This window comes from Macrotis lagotis, chromosome X, assembly GCF_037893015.1.
Source record: "Macrotis lagotis isolate mMagLag1 chromosome X, bilby.v1.9.chrom.fasta, whole genome shotgun sequence".
Taxonomy (NCBI): Eukaryota; Metazoa; Chordata; class Mammalia; order Peramelemorphia; family Peramelidae; genus Macrotis; species Macrotis lagotis.
In genome coordinates, this window is record NC_133666.1 from 340161305 (window position 1) to 340177963 (window position 16659).

The 16659-nt window shown below is 34.6% G+C and overlaps 1 pseudogene; it reads left to right on the top strand.

Moving 5' to 3' along the window:
- The first annotated feature begins 2219 nt into the window (after window positions 1–2219).
- LOC141501146 (cyclin-dependent kinase 2-associated protein 1 pseudogene) lies at window positions 2220–2741 on the top strand (annotated as a pseudogene).
- Window positions 2742–16659: the final 13918 nt, after the last annotated feature.

Below are 16659 nucleotides of genomic sequence, written 5' to 3' on the forward strand. Positions count from 1 at the left end.
GGTTATAGAGAGCAATGAACAAAAATTGGACAGGATGGAAAGGGTAGGCTGTACTGCAATGTGCCTTATTAAGATGGAGTGTAGAAGAATATCCATAGTGAAAATTATGTTTAAACCCTGTAGTAGCCACTGAGGAGATATAGATATAAATAAAAAAAAAAAAAAACCTAGGGGCATCTGGGTGGCACAATGGATAGAGCACCAGCCCTAGAATCAGGAGAACCTGAGTTCAGATCAGGTCTCAGACACTTAATAATTGTCTAGCTGTGTGACCTTGGGCAAGTCACTTAGCCCTGCCTTAAAAAAAATTTTTAAGATAAAAAAACTTAGCCCCTATCCTGGGGCTTATATGAAGAAAACTCATATACATAAATAGCTATGAGAATAGGAAAGTACAAAAGGCACATTCAATACCATGAGAAATTCAGAAAAGAAGAGATCACCTTCAGCTCAGGGGCCCAGGGCAGAATTTATGAAGGACTGGCAATACATGAAAGAGTTAACTGACTGAAGAAGGAAAAAGAAAGGGGGAAAAAGAAAAGAAGGAGGAAGAAAGGAAGAAATTTATTACTGGTGATATAGACATGAAAGAAGAAAAATCCATTCAAGTATAAGGAGTAGCAGAAGAAGAAGACAGACATCAACCAGTCAATAGGCCTTTATTAATTATTGACTATGTGCCATGCAGTGTGTTAAGTATGGGAGATAGAAAATAAGGCAAAAAAGAAAGAAAGAAAACCGTGTTTTCAGAGTCTAATAGACAAAGAAAAAAGGAATCAAAATAGGAGACACAGTACAAGCAGCCGTGGCTGGAGGGGAATAATATCAATAAAGGTTAGAAATGTAGGTTGAAAACATTTCAGAGAGTCTTGAATGCTGGAACCATGAATTTATACTTAGTTTCATAATCAGGAGGAGGTCATCTTAGTTATTTTCTAGAATGGTACGATTCTAGCATTGCAATAGGGACATTACTTGAGCAGCAGAATTAAGAATGAAAGTACTGAACTCACTTATAAGACTATTATAGATAGCTCAAATAAAGGGGGGGGGGTTGATATAAGAGATTAGTTGAGACTAAACTTCCTGCCTGGATTGAAGTTTGGCATTGAAATAATTTCATATTCTCTCCTCTTCAAAAAAAGAAGATCTAGGGATTACACACCACAAGTTATTCTTCTCTTCACTCCCTCCCTTTCACAGTAAGTAATCTGATATAAGTTATACATATATAATCATGTCAAACATTTTTCCAGATTAGTCATTTGTGAAAGAAGAATCAGAACAAAAGAGAAAAAAACATGAGGGGAAAAAACACAAATTTTAAATACTAAAAATAATATACTTTGGTTGTATTTAGATTCCATAGTTTTTTCTCTAGATGTGGATGGTAATTTCCCTTACAAATTTTTCAGAATTGTCTTTGATCCTTAAACCACTTAGAAGACTTAAGTCTATTATGGTTAATAATTGCACAATGTTGTAATTGCTATGTACAATGTTCTCACTTCACTCAGCATCGGTTCATTGTATGTCATTCCAGGTTTTTATGAAATTCACATTCTCGTGATTTCTTATAGAACAACAGTATTCTATCACATTCTTGTTCAGCTCTTCCCCAATTAATGGACATGCCCTCAAATTCTAATTATTTTTTTTCTAGGGTCTTTCCCCCCTTTTATGATTTCTTTGGTATTCCACCTATTAGTCTTTACCTGCTGGATCAAAGTTTATATAGAATTGTATAGCCTTTGGGCATGGTTTCAAAATGTTCTCTAAATGCCTGAATCAGTCCACAATTCTACAAAATTTACTGTCTGAATTTTCCATTTTCCACCCAAAATTTTCTTTTTTGTCATATTAGTCAGTTTGATGGGTGTGAGGTGGCACCACAGGGTTATTTAAAGAATTTTTTTCATATGACAATAGATAGCTTTAATTTCTTGTATGAAAATTGCCTGTTCATATTCTTTGACATTTATCAATTAGGAAATGACTTGTATTCTTAAAAGTCTCTACATTTTAGAAATGAGTCCTTTGTCAAAAATCCTAGTTGCGGCCCCCGCCCCGCCGCGGCCGCTCCAAAGTTTGTGGCGGGGCCGGCCGGGCCGCGGGGGGCCGCTGGGCCGCGTCGCGGGGGTCCGGCCGAGTGACGGTCATCTTCTCCGGGGCCGCCGAGCCGACGGCAAGTCCTACAAGCCCCCGGCGGGCATCCCCCCTGGCCCCGGCTGGGAGTGTCCACTCTCCTTCCGCCAGCATGGCGGCATCTACCCAGTATCGGCAGCTGATCAATGACTATGGACCCCCATCTCTGGGCTATACCCAGGGTTCAGGGAGCAGCCAGGTACCTCAAAGCCAATATGCAGAACTTGTAGCTATCATCGAAGAGCTAGGGAAAGAGATCAGACCCACATATGCAGGGTGCAAAAGTGCCATGGAGAGGCTAAAACGAGGCATCATTCATGCTCGAGGATTAGTCCGGGAATGCCTGGCAGAGACTGAACGCAATGCAAGATCCTAGCCTCCCACTTCACTTCCAAAGTTTTCCATTTCTTTGTAAAGAAGAAAGACTAACACTTATTCCTCTGGTGACTTTCAAAACATTCATATCAATCTCTTCTGTTGAATGGTCCAAAAGTTTGGGTTCTTTCCCCTTTTCTTCTTCCCATCCCCACCACAGTCTGTAAGAATAGGAGGTCATTTTGCAGTTAAGATTTCCATTATATGTAGTTAGCAACCTAGGTCACTTTTTTAAAAAATATTGAGTCCAGACCATGCATGTAGAAAATTCTGTTTCTGTTGCTGCCAACTCTAATTTCCTGCTCTGCTAACTTAACCCAATCTTGGATTTTCTTCCTTTGAAAACACTTAAAACCACCCACCTAAATATCATTTTTTGCACCTTTTCCAGAATCTCCAATAACTCTTTAAAGATTTTTTTCACAAATCAATGCCAATTGCGTTGACCTACCCTGACAGTTGGGTATCTCCCAGTTAGGGCTACATGATGATCCCTGCTTTAAAAAATAGAGAATGTGGGTTTGTTTTTGTTTTGTTTTTGGTGTTTGAGCTTTTGCATGATTGTTCCTGCTTTGAAGTCAATTTAAAATACATGAGTTACAAATACAGATGATTGATCAGCCTACTAAAAAAATGAAGAACCCACAGTTACTTTTCAGACAGACTGTAGATTTCAGATCTTGAGTTTGCCATAGAATGATTTAAAAAATCTGGATAAATGACTAAAACTGTTATGTGCATCTTTGTATGTATTTATTACTTGATGTAATAAAGCTTATTTTCATTAACAATTTGTATCAAAATGTAAAAAAAAAATCCTAATTGCAAAAATTTTTTCCCAGCTTCTAAACTTGGTTGCGTTGTTTATTTCTGCAAAACTTTTTAAATAAATATAATAAAAAATATCCATTTTGCATTTTATAATGTACTCTTCCTCTCTTTTAGTCATAAACTCCTCCCCCTCCATTGATCTAACAGATAAACTAATTTTTGTTCTAATTGGCAAATAACATTTTATATATAAATCATGGAATATTTTGACTTCATCTTGTTAAAAGATTTGAAATTTTGGTCTGTGCTTAGTTTTTGTGATACTACCTTCCAGTTTTCACAGTAGTTTTTAATTGAAGAGTGAGTATTTATCCCAGTATCTGGAGGCTTTGATTTATCAAACAGTTAATTGCAATAATAATTTACCACTGTTTCTTGTGTACCTAATCTATTGCACTGATCCAACTGATCCACCCTTTATTTCTTTTTTTTTTTTTTAGGTTTTTGCAAGGCAAATGGGGTTAAGTGGTTTGCCCAAGGCCACACAGCTAGGTAATTATTAAGTGTCTGAGACCGGATTTGAACCCAGGTACTCCTGACTCCAAGGCCGGTGCTTTATCCACTATGCCACCTAGCTGCCCCCACCCTTTATTTCTTAACCAATAAAAATGTTTTGATGATTGTCACTTTATAATATAGTTTTATAGTTTTCGAACTAATACCTTTTCATTTTTTCATTGATTTTCTTGATATTCTTGAATTTTTCTTCCTACAGGAAAATTTTGATAATATTTTTTCTAGCTCTAAAAAAATTTTGGGTAGTTTGGTATGGTGATAAATAAGTAATTTAATTTAGGTAAAATTGTCATTTTTTATTATATTAGCTCAGCCTAACTATAAGCAATTACTATTTTCCCAATTATTTAAATCTGACTTTATTTGTGGGAAAAGGGTTTAATAATTGTGTTCCTTTAGTTTCTGGGTTTGTCTTAACTGGTATAATCCCAATTATTTTATGTGTCTACAGTTATTTTAAAATGAAATTTCTCTTTCTATCTCTTGCTTCTGGTCTTTGTTGGAAATATATAGAAATGCTGATAATGGATATGGGTTTATTTCATTGAACTGTTACAGCTTTCAAATAGCATTTTTGTTGCTTTTCTAGAATTCTCCAAGTACACCATCATATCAAATGCAAAGAGGGAGAATTTTGTCACTTCATTGTCTATTTTAATTCCTTCAATTTCTTTTTTTACTTATTTCTAAAGCCAATATCTCTAATGCAATATTGAATAATAGTGGTGATTTAAACATCTTTGTTTCACCTCTGATCTTATTGGGAATGCTGCTAGTTGTCCTTATTACAAATAATGCTTGTTGGTGGCTTTAGATAGTGTTTACCATTTTTAGTGAAAACAACAATTATTCTATACTCTCTGGTGCTTTGATTTGGAACAGAGTGCTGTATTTTCAGCATCTATTGAGTAAATCCTATGATTTCTGATAGATTTATAACTGATATGGTCAATTATGCTGAATATTTTCTTAATATTGAACCATTCCCATATTCCTGGTATAAATCCTACTTCAGCATAGTATATTATCTTATTGACAAATTACTGTAATCAGTGATGGGATTCAAAAAAATTACCAACTTGTTTGCCAAAGTCAATAAAAAATTAGGTATCATTTCTGCCAAACATGTGCAAACCAGCTGAATTCTACCACTGCTATAATCTCTTTGCTAGTATTTTATTTAAAATTTTTGTATCAATATTCATTAGGGAAATTGATCTACAGTTTTCTTTATCTGTTTTGGGTTAGTTATCAGCACTATATTTATGTCATAAGAGGAATTCAGCAGATCTCTTTCTTCACCTTTTTTTTCCCAAATAATTTATATAGAATTGGAATTAATTGTTCTTTAAATGTTTGGTAGAATTCTTTTGTAAAGATATATGACCATGAAGATTTTTTCGTAGGAAGTTCACTTATGGCTTCTTCAGTTTCTTTTTCTAAAATGGGCAGCATTTTATTTCCTCTTCTGTTAATCTGGGTAATTTATATTTCTGCAAATATTCATTTATTTTACTTAGATTGTCATTTTTTGGCATTCATGAAAAATAGCTCTGAATTGTTACTTTAATTTCCTCATTGATGGTGAATTCACTCTTTTGATTGTTTATATTGGTAATTTAATTTTTTAAATCAAATTAAGAAAGGATGTATCTAATTTACTGTTTTTTCTTCATAAAACCAACTTTTAGTTTTAATTATTAGCCTACTTTCTTACTTTCAATTACATTAATATCTACTTTGATTTTTCAGAATTTTGAATTTGATATTTAATTGGAGATTTTTCTAGTTTTTTTTTAGTTGTATGCCCAATTCATTGATCCCTTTTTTCTCGATTTTGTTCTATTAGGCATTTAGAGATTTAAAATTTCCCCTAATAGCTACTTTGATTGCATCCCACAAGTTTTGGTATGTTGTTTTCATTTCATTTCATGTCATCATCTTGGATAAAATTATTGGTTATTTCTATGATTTATTTAACTTGCTCATTCTTTAAAATTAGGTTATTTAGTTTCCAATTAATTTTTACTTTTTCCTATTCATAGCCCTTTTACACTTAATTTTTGTTGCATTATGATCCAAAAAGAATACTTTTAATATTTGTCTTTCTGTATTTCATTGTGAATTTTTATGTTCTATTAGATGGCAATTTTTTTGAGTGACAAGTACCTCTAAGAAAAAGGAATATTCCTTTCTATCGCCATTCAATTTTCTCCAAAGGCCTACCATATCTAATTTTTCTAAAGTACCATTCACATCCTTAACTTCTTTCTTGTTTATTTTGTTCTTAGATTTTTCTAATTCTGAGAGAGGGAAATTGAGATCACACATTAGTATAATGTTTCTATGTTTTCCTGCAACTCATTTCACTTTTCCTCTAAGAATATGGATGTGGAATATGTATTTTCCTTGCTTATACCTATTAATGAGATCTATTTTTGCTTTTGCTTTATCTACCCCCCTTTTTTATACTTCACTGAAGCATAATAGATTCTGCTCCAACCTTTTATCTTTATGTGTATTTTGCTGTTTTTAGAAGTGTTTCTTGTAAATAATATCTTGTAGGATTCTGTTTCTTAATTTACTCTGCTATCTGCTTTCATTTTATTGATTACTTCATCCTATTCACATTTATAGGATTACTAACTCTATTTTCCATCCAATTTGCTCACCATTTGTATTTTTCTCCCTCTCCTTTCATCCTGTGCTTGCTCAATAATGTTTTGCTTCTGACCACTGCCTCCCTCAATCTGCCCTCTCTTCTATCAACTCCTTTCCTCCATCCCTTCCTTTTCTTTTCCCTTTCTCCTCCTAATTCCCTATAGGATAAAACAAATTTAAAAACCCAACTGAGTGTATATGTTATTCCCTCTTTGAGTCACATCAAACGAGAGTAAGATTCAAACAATTCTCAACCAATTTCACTTTACAGTAAAAGTTCATTTGCACTTCTTTATGTGATATGATTTACCCTATTCTGCCTCTCTTTCTCTTTTTCCAGTACAATCCTTTTTTATGCCTTAATTATTTTCATAATCACATCAAAATCAACTTATGCCCACAACTTCTGTCTAAGTATATACCTTCTAATAGAGATACACTTCTCAAGAGTGACAAGTTTCATCTTCCTATTTAGGGATATAAACAGTTTAATCTTATTGATTAGAATTTTTTCTCTCCTGTTTATCTTTTCTATGTATCTCTTAAGTCTTGTATTTAAATATTGAATTTTCTGTTCAGCTTTGGTCTCTTCATCAGAAAAATTTGAAAGTTTGCTATTTCATCAAATGTTCTTTTACCCTGAAACAATATACACAGTTTTTGGCAGGGTAGTTGATTCTTTGTTATAATGCAAGTTCCTTTGTACTCTGGAATATCATATTTCAGATCCTCTGATCCTTTAATGTTAAATCTATAGAGCCTTGCATAATCTCAACTATGGCTCCTTAGTAATGGAATTGATTTTTTTTGGCTGCCTGCACTGTTTTCTCCTTGACAAATAATTCTGGAATTTGGCTGCTATATTCCTTGATATTTTCACTTTGGGGATCCCTTTAGGGAGATAATCAGTGGATTCTTACAAGGACTATTTTATCTTCTGATTTTAGGATATCAGAGCAGTTTTCCTTGATGATTTCTTTTTTTTAATTAAAGATTTTATTTATGTTCAGTTTTACAAATGTTCCCCCAGTCTTAGTTCCCTCCACCCCCCCACAGAAAGCAATTTGTCAGTCTTTACATTGTTTCCATGTTGTACATTGATCCAAATTGAGTGTGATAAGAGAAAAATTATGTCCTTAAAGAAGAAACATAAAGTATGAGAGATAACAAGATCAGACAATAAGATATCAGGGTTTTTCCCCTAAATTAAAGGGAATAGTTCTTGAACTTTGTTCAAACTCCATGGTTCTTTATCTGGATACAGATGGTATTCTCCATTGCAGATAGCACCAAATTGTCCCTGATTGTTGCACTGATGAAATAAGCATGTCCACCTTGATGATTTCTTGAAAGATGTTATTCTGGCTTTTTTTATCATGGATTTCAAGCTGTCCAATAGTTCCTTAATTATTTCTCCTGGAATCTATTTTTCTACCCCTGCTTGCTTTTTTTTACTTCAGCTGAAGTAAAATATATTTTGCTCCAACCTTTCACCTTTACTCTATATGTATCTCTCTGCTTCAAATTAGTTTCTTGTAAGCAGCATATTGTAGGATTCTGGTTTTTAATCCACTCTGCTATTTGCATATATTTTAAGGGAGAGTTCATCCCATTCACATTCAAGGTTATGATTACTAATTCTTTATTGCCCTCCATACTATCTCCCCTCTGTTTATATTTTCTCCCTTCCCCCCCTTTTATCCATATTCCCCAGTCTTTTGTTTCTGAATACCCTTCAGTGTGTTTGCCCTCCTATATCACACCCTCCCCTTTCTTTCCCCTTTCCCTTTTTCCCTTTTCCCTTCCCTTCCTTTTGTTATTTCCCCTTATTCCCCCCCACTCCCCTTCCCTTTCTCCGTCCCCCTCCCCTTTTCCCCTTTTAATACTTGAAAGGATAGATGTTTTAAAAATTACCTAAGTATGTGTAGGTTGACTTTAAGCCAAGTCTGATGAGAAGAAGATTCAGGTGTTTCTCCTCTGCTCCCTTCTTCCCCACTATTACCATAGGTTTTTTGTACCTCTTAGTGTAATGAGATTTACCCACTTCAATCCCCTCCCTCCTCCCATTTCTTTCCTGTCCCCCCTTTTTAGGGAGGTAGTGTTTTTTAGATCATTCTATCTAAGTCATAGAAAATTCTGAGTGTCTGTCCCTTCTAGTTCAGTATATTCTATTGAATAGAGTCAAAATTCCTGAGAGTTATTAGAGTCTTTCTCCCAAGTGGGGTTAAAGCCAGTTACATCCCATTAGATAGTAGTCTCATGGATAGGTCATGAATGTCCATCATTTCTGGCTAGGTGTATTCTCTCTGTTAGAGTTATATTTCTCAAGATTTATGAGAATTTTTCCCCCCATGCTGGGATATAGCCAGTTTCAACTTACTGGATTGCATTTTTTTTCCTTTTACTGCCCCCCCTTTTCTTACCTTTTCATGTGGCTCTTGATCCTCTTGTTTGACGTCCAAATTTTCTGTTTAGCTCTGGTCTTTTCATCAGAAATTTTTGGAATTCTTCCATTTCGTTAAATGTCCATCTTTTTCCCTGGAAGAGAAGGCTCAGCTTTGCTGGAAAGTAGATTCTTGGCTGCATTCCAAGCTCCTGTGCTCTTCTAAATATCTCATTCCAGGCCCTTCGATCCCTTAAAGTTGATGCAGCAAGGTCCTGCGTGATCCTTACTGCGACTCCTTGATATTTAAATTGTTTCTTTCTGGCTGCTTGCAGGATTTTCTCTTTTATCTGATAGTTCTGGAGTTTGGCCACAACATTCCTTGGTGTTTTCATTTTAGGATCTTTTTCTGGTGGGGATCGATGTACTCTTTCAATAATTACTTTGCCCTCCAATTCCATGATATCTGGGCAGTTTTCCATCACTAGATCCTGTAATATTAAGTCCAGGCTTTTTTTCTCTTCAATGTGTTCAGGAAGTCCTATAATTTTCAGGTTGCCCCTCCTCGATCTGTTGATGAGGTATTTTACATTTGCTTCTATTTTTTCTATTTTTTTGATTTTGTTTAACTGACTCTTGCTGTCTCGTGGAGTCATTAGTTTCTGTAGACTCCATTCTTTTTGTGGGGGAGGAATTTTCTTCATTAACCTTTTGCAACTCCTTTTCCAATTGGCCAGTTCTACTTTTGAAAGAGCTTTCTATTTGACAATTGAGGTTTTGAGAGAATTAATTTCTGTTTTGCATTAGATTATTTGAGGATCTGAGAGAATTATTCTCATTTTGTATTGGTCCAATTGATGATCTGAGAGATTTATTCTCATTTTGTAATTGTCCAATTGATGATCTGAGAGATTTATTCTCCTTTTGTGTTTGTCCAATTGTACTTTCTAAGGTTTTGTTTTCTTGTTGCAAGGTATTAATTGTCTTTCCCAAATTTTTAAGCTCCTTCCTTATTTCTTCAAGGAAGTCTTTCTGTGCTGGAGACCAGATTGTATTCTCCTCGGAGGTTCCAGGTCTCTCTGAGTTGGGGTCTTTCCCTTCCAGGAATTTTTCTATGGATCCACCTTTCTGCTGACCCTTCTTCATTATGCTAAGACCTTGAGTTGGGGGTGGGCTGGTTCACCTGGGCTTGGGATCGCTAAAGGGTTTACTGAGTGCAGTTTCTCTGGCTGGCCAGTAGGAGGTGCTGGTTGCTTTCTCTGGAGTGTCTGTGACCTTTGGTTGAGAGGCCTTCTCCCTTTGCTTGAAGGGAGGAGTTGGAGCTATTGAATTCTTTTGCCTTCAATCAATGGTGGGCTTTACCCTTGCCTGAAGTCATTCCTCAGCTGGGCTGGTTCTTCTGCTCACACACCTGGGCCTGAGGCAGAAGTAGTTTCCATTTGTTTGTTTGGGAAGAGGCCTCTATGCAATGAAGGCATGGACTCAAGAGTTTCTTAAACCCTAGGAGCACAGGGATGGCGTCCGCAGCTCTCCTGCACCAGAACTCTACCCCCAGCCTGGTCCCCAAGCTCCAGGGGGACAGCACCAACACCAGCACCTCTGCTTCCCCTCGGACCCAAGCCCCTGTCGTCCAGTCCCACTGCTGATCCAGCAGGTCCGGCTCTCTGGCCCTCAGACTCCCGGTTCCAATTCAGCTGTTAATCCAGCTGATCCAGGGCTGATCCTCCCTCTGAGCCCAGACTCACCTGCCCAAATTCGGCCAAAGCTGCTGCGGGAGACAAATCCTGAGGTAGATGTTCTTTCTCCTTGCTTTTCTTTCTGGGTTTTGTGGGTCTGATTTCTTTTAAGAGGTTTGTTTTGTGTGATAGATGGGGAAGAGATCAGGAGACTTTAGAACTGTGCCTGTCTTCCCTCCATCATCTGGGCCCGAAGTCCTGGATCTAGTTTTCAGAGAAATTATTTATTCTAATGAGGTATTTTATATTTTCTTCTTTTTTTGTTTTTATTAACTGATTCTTGATGTAACATAAAATAATTAGCTTCCAGTTGCCCATTTCTAATTTTCAAGGAATTATTTTCTTTAGTAAACTTTTGCATCTCTTTTTCCATTTGACCAATTCTATTTTTAGATATAAATATTTTATTTGTTTTCCAATTATATACAATAGTAGTTTCTACCTATCATTTTTTGTAGTTTTGAATTTTACAATTTTTCACCACCTCTTTTCCCTCCCTTCCCCACATGAGGCAGTCAGTTAATATTTACATTGTTTCCATGCTATACATTGATCAAAACTGAACATGTATAAAGAAAAATCATATGCTTGAAGAAAATAATAAAATAGAAGAGAGATAGCAAAATTATGTAATGGATAGTACAACATTTTTTTTAAAAAACTGAAGTTAATAGTCTTTGGTCTTTGTTTAAAATCTACAGTTCTTTCTGCGGATAAAGAGGGTATTCTCTATCATAGATACCCTAAAATTATACCTGATTATTGCACTGATGTAATGAGCAATTCCATTAAGGTTAATCACCACCTCCATGTTGCTGTTATGCTATACAATTTTCTCCTGGTTCTGTTCATCTCACTCAGTATCAGTTCATGCAAGTCTTTCCAGGCTTCTCTGAATCCCTATCCCTCCTGGATTCTAATAGAGCAATAGTATTCCAAAATGTACATATACCACAATTTGTTCAGCCATTCCCCAATTGATGAACATTCACTCAATTTCCAATTCTTTGCTACCACAAACAGAGCTGCTATGATTAGCTTTGTACAAATGATATTTTTACCCTTTTATGTAATCTCTTGAGGATAAAAACCCAGTAGTAGTACTGTGGATAACAGGGTATGCATATTTATATTTCACTTTGGGCATAATTCCAAACTGTTCTCCAGAAAGGTTGGATCAGTTCACAACTCCACCAACTATGTATTAGTGTCCCAGATTTCCCACATCCCTTCCAATATTGATCATTGTCCTTTCTGGTCATATTGGCCAATCTGAGAGGTGTGAGGTAGTACTTCAGAGATGCTTTAATTTGCATTTCTCTAATTATTAATGATTTAGAGCAATTTTTCATATGACTATTGATAAGTTTGATTCCCTCATCTGTAAATTGCCTTGGCAAATCTTTGACCATTTGTCAATTGGGGAATGGCTCAGGTTTTTTTTTTTATTTTTATAAATTTGACTCACTTCTCTATATATTTTATAAATGAGTCCTTTGTCAGAAATACAAGTTTTAAAATTGTTTCACAATTTACTATATTTCTTTTGATCTTGGTTACAGTGGTTTTGTTTATGCAAAAGCTTTTTTAATTTAATGTAAACAAAATTTATCATTCTTGGTCATAAACTACTTCCCTTTCCATAAATCTGACAGGTAAACTATTTCTTGATGTTTTTTGCATATAATACTATCCTTTATGTCTAAATCCTGTACTCATTTTGATCTTATCTTGGTATGGATGTGAGATAGTGTTCTAATCCAAGTTTCTGCCATATTAACTTCAAATTTTCCCAAAAGTTCTATTGAAGAAAGGGTTCTTATCCCATAAGGTGTACTTTTTAGGTTTATCAAAAAGCAGATTACAATAATCATTTCCTGCTATCTCTTTTGAACCTAATCTATTCCACTGATTCGCCACTCTATTTCTGCACCAGTACCAGAGAGTTTTGATGACTGAGGCTTTGAAATATCATTTTAGATCTGATAAGGTTAAGCCACCTTCTTTTCTACTTTTTTTATTAAATCCCGGGATATTCTTGCCTTTTTGTTTCTCCATGTGAATTTAGTGACAATTTTTTCTGACTCATTGAAGTAATTTTTTTGGACATTTGACTGGCAAGGCCCATAATAGGTAGTTTAAATTTAGATAGAATTATCATTTTTATTATTTTAGCTCAGCTTATCAATGAGCAGTTGATATTTTCCCAGGTATTTAAATCTGATTTTATTTGTGTGAGAAGAGTTTTATAGTTATTTTCATAGAGCTTCTGACTCTGCCTTGGCAAATAGACTCCTAAGTATTTTATATTGTCTGAAGTCTCTTTAAATGAGATTTCTCTTTCTAGCTCTTGCTGCTGTATCTTGCTAGTTTTTTTATATATACATATATATATATATATGTATATGTATATATATATATACATATACATATATATATATATATATGCTGAGGATTTAGTAGGGTTTTTATATATCCTGTGACTTTGCTAAAGTGGCTAATTGTTTCTGGTAGTTTTTTAGATTATTTTTTAGGATTCTCTAGGTATACAATCATGTCATCTGCAAAGAGTGAGAGTTTTGTTCCTTCCTTCCCAATTCTAATTCCTTCAATTGCTTTTTCTTCTTTTATTGCTGAAGTTAACATTTCTAATACAATATTGAATAGTAGTGGTAACAATGGGCATCCTTGTTTCACCCCTGATCTTATTGGGAATGCTTCAAGCTTATCCCCATTGCATAGAATTATTGTTGGTTTCAGATAGATAATGTTTATCATTCTAAGGAATAAACCATTTATTTCTATGCTCTCTATTGTTTTTAGAAGGAATGGGTGCTGTATTTTGACAAAGGCTTTCTCAGAATCTGTTGAGATTATCATATGATTTCTGTTGTTTGTTATTGATATAGTCAATTATTAATACTAACAGTTTACCTAATATTGAACCAACTCTGCATTCCTGGGATAAATCTTACTTGGTCATACTGTATGAAACTAGTGTATCTTTACTGTATTCTTACTGTAATTGACCCTTACTGTATTCACTATGCTAAGATTTTATTTAAGATTTTTGCATCTATAGCCAATGGGAAAATTGATCTATAATTTTCTTTCTCTGTTTTGACCCTTCCTGGTTTAGATATCAGCACCATATTGGTGTCATACAAGGAGTTAGGCAGAGTTTCAAAGAGTCTATATAAAATTGAAACCAATTGTTCTTAAAATGTTTCATAGAATTCACTTGTGAATCCATCTGGCCCTAGAGATTTTTTCCCTAGAGAGTTCAATGATAGCATGTTTAATTTCTTTTTTGAAGATTAGGGGATATATAGATATTTAATTTACTCTTCATTTAACCTGGGCAACTTATATCTTTGTAAATATTCATCCATTTCATAGATTATAAAATTTATTGGGATACAGTTGGACAAAATAATTCCAAATTATTATTATTTTAATTTCCTCCTAATTGGTGGTGAATTCACCTTTTTCATTTGTGATACTAGTAATTTGGTTTTCTTCTTTCTTTTTTAATCAAATTAGCCAAATATTTATCAATTTTATTGGTTTATTCAAAAAACAACTCTTTCTTTTATTTATTAGTTCAGTAGTTTTCTTGTTTTTGATTTTATTAATTTCTACTTTAATTTTTAGAATTTCTAATTTGTTATTTAACTGGAAGTTTTTGATTTGTTTTTTTCTCTATTTTTTTAGTTGCATGCTTAGTTCATTAATTTCCTCTTTCTCTATTTAGTTCTTGTAAACAGTTAAAGATATAATATATCCCCTAATTACTGCCTTGACTGTATCCTATAAGTTTTGATATGCTGTCTCATTATTGTCATTATCTAGGATGAAATAATTTAATTTTTTCTATAATTTGTTACTTGATCCACTCATTCTTTAAAATGACGTTATTTAGTTTCCAATTAGTCTTAGGACTGTCTTTCCAGGGCCCATTATTACATGTGATTTTTATTGCATTATGGTCTGAGAGGGAAATATTTATTACTTTGCCTTTCTGTATTTGATTATAAGGTGTTTATATTTTAATACATGGTCCATTTTTGTGTTACTTATGTGTACTGCAGGAAAAATATATTACTTTCTATCTCCATTCATTTTCCTCCAAAGGTCTATCATGTCTAGGTTTTCTAACATTCTATTTGCCTCCTTAACTTCTTTCTTGTTTATTATATGGTTAGATTTATCTAAATCTGAGAGAGGGAGGTTGACATCTCCCACCAGTAGAGTTTTGCCATCAATGTCTTCCTGCAACTCATTCAACTTCTCCTCTAAGAATCTGGATGATATACCGCTTTGTGCATACATATTTAGTATTGAAATTTCTTCATTGTCTTAGGTACCTATTAGGAGGATTTAGTTTTCTTCCTTATCTCTTTTAATGAGATCTATTTTTGCAGCTGCATTGCATGAGATAAGGATTGCTATCCCTGCTTTTTTTTCACTTCAGCTGAAGCAAAATATACTTTCTCCAACCCTTTACCTTTACTCTATAAGTATCCCTCTGCTTCAAATGAGTTTCTTGTAAGCAGCATATTGTAGTATTCTGGTTTTTAATCTAACCATAGAAAATTATTTGGTCCCATGGAAGATTCAGAATATGACAAAACAGAAGCTTCTATACCCAAAATCAATGGGCTCAGGCTATGAATGAGCTCAGAAAAGACTTTGAAAAGCAATTAAGGGAAGTAGAGGAAAAATTGAGAGGAGAAATGAGAGCAATGCAGGTAAATATTGAAAACCAAATGAGCAGACTGGTGGAAGAAATACAAACAAAATACTGAAGAAAATACTATGCTAAAAACCTTTTTGTTCAAATGGAAAAAGCAAAACATAAGGCAAATGAGGAGAAGAAAGCCTTAAAAAGCAGAATTGGCTAGCTGGAAAAAGAGATAAAAAAGCTCTCTGTAGAAAATAACTCCTTCAAATGTAGAATGGAATTAAAGGAAGCCAATGCTTTTGCAAGAAATAAGGAAGAAAGAAAACTATTTTTAAGAAAGGGTAGGCTAGGCGGCTCGGGGGATAGAGCACGAGCCCTGGAGTCAGGACTACCTGAGTTCAAATCCAGCCTCAGACACTTAATAATTACCTAGCTGTGTGGCCTTGGGCAAGCCACTTAACCCCATTGTCTGGCAAAAACAACTATTTTTAAAAACCTGAAAAAAATTAAAAGAAAATATGAAATATCTCATTGGGAAAACAACCAACCTCAAAAACAGATCCAGAAGAGATAATTTTAAAATTACTACGCTACCTGAAAGTCATGACCAGGAAAAGAGCCTAGACATCATTTTTTCAAAAAATAATACAGCAAAATTGCCCTGAGATCCTAAAAGCAGAGGGTAAAATAGAAATTGAGGGAATTCACCAACCACCTTTTGAAAGCGATCCCAAAAGAAAAACTTCCAGGAATATTATAGCAAAATTCCAAAACTTTCAAAGAGAAAATACTAAAAGCTGCCAGAGGCAAACAATTCGACTACCATGTCTGGATTACACAGGATCTGGTAGTATTCAAGCATTTGCTTGGAATATGATATGCCAGAAGGCAAAAGATCTTGGTTTATAACCAAGAATCAACAACCCAGAAAAAACTGAACATCCTCTTTCAGAGGAAAAGATGGAATTTCAATGAAACAGGGGACTTTCAAACTTTCCTATTGAAACAACCAGTGCTGAACAGAAAGTTTGATCTCCAAGTACAAGACTCAGATGAACCATAGAGGGGGTGGATGAGAAGTACTAACTATGAGGAACTTAATGATGTTGAACTATTTATATTACTGCATGGGAAGAAGATACTGATAACTCATATGAAGTTTTGGTACAGGAAGGAGCTAAATACAATGGTATAATATAGTAAAAAATATGGAGTCGATGGTTAATAAAGGAAAGTACTGAGAGGAAGAGAAAGGAGAGGAAGAAGGGGCTAGGATATTTCACATAAGAGTCAAGAAAAAACTTTTTCAATGGAGTGGAATGGGGGGA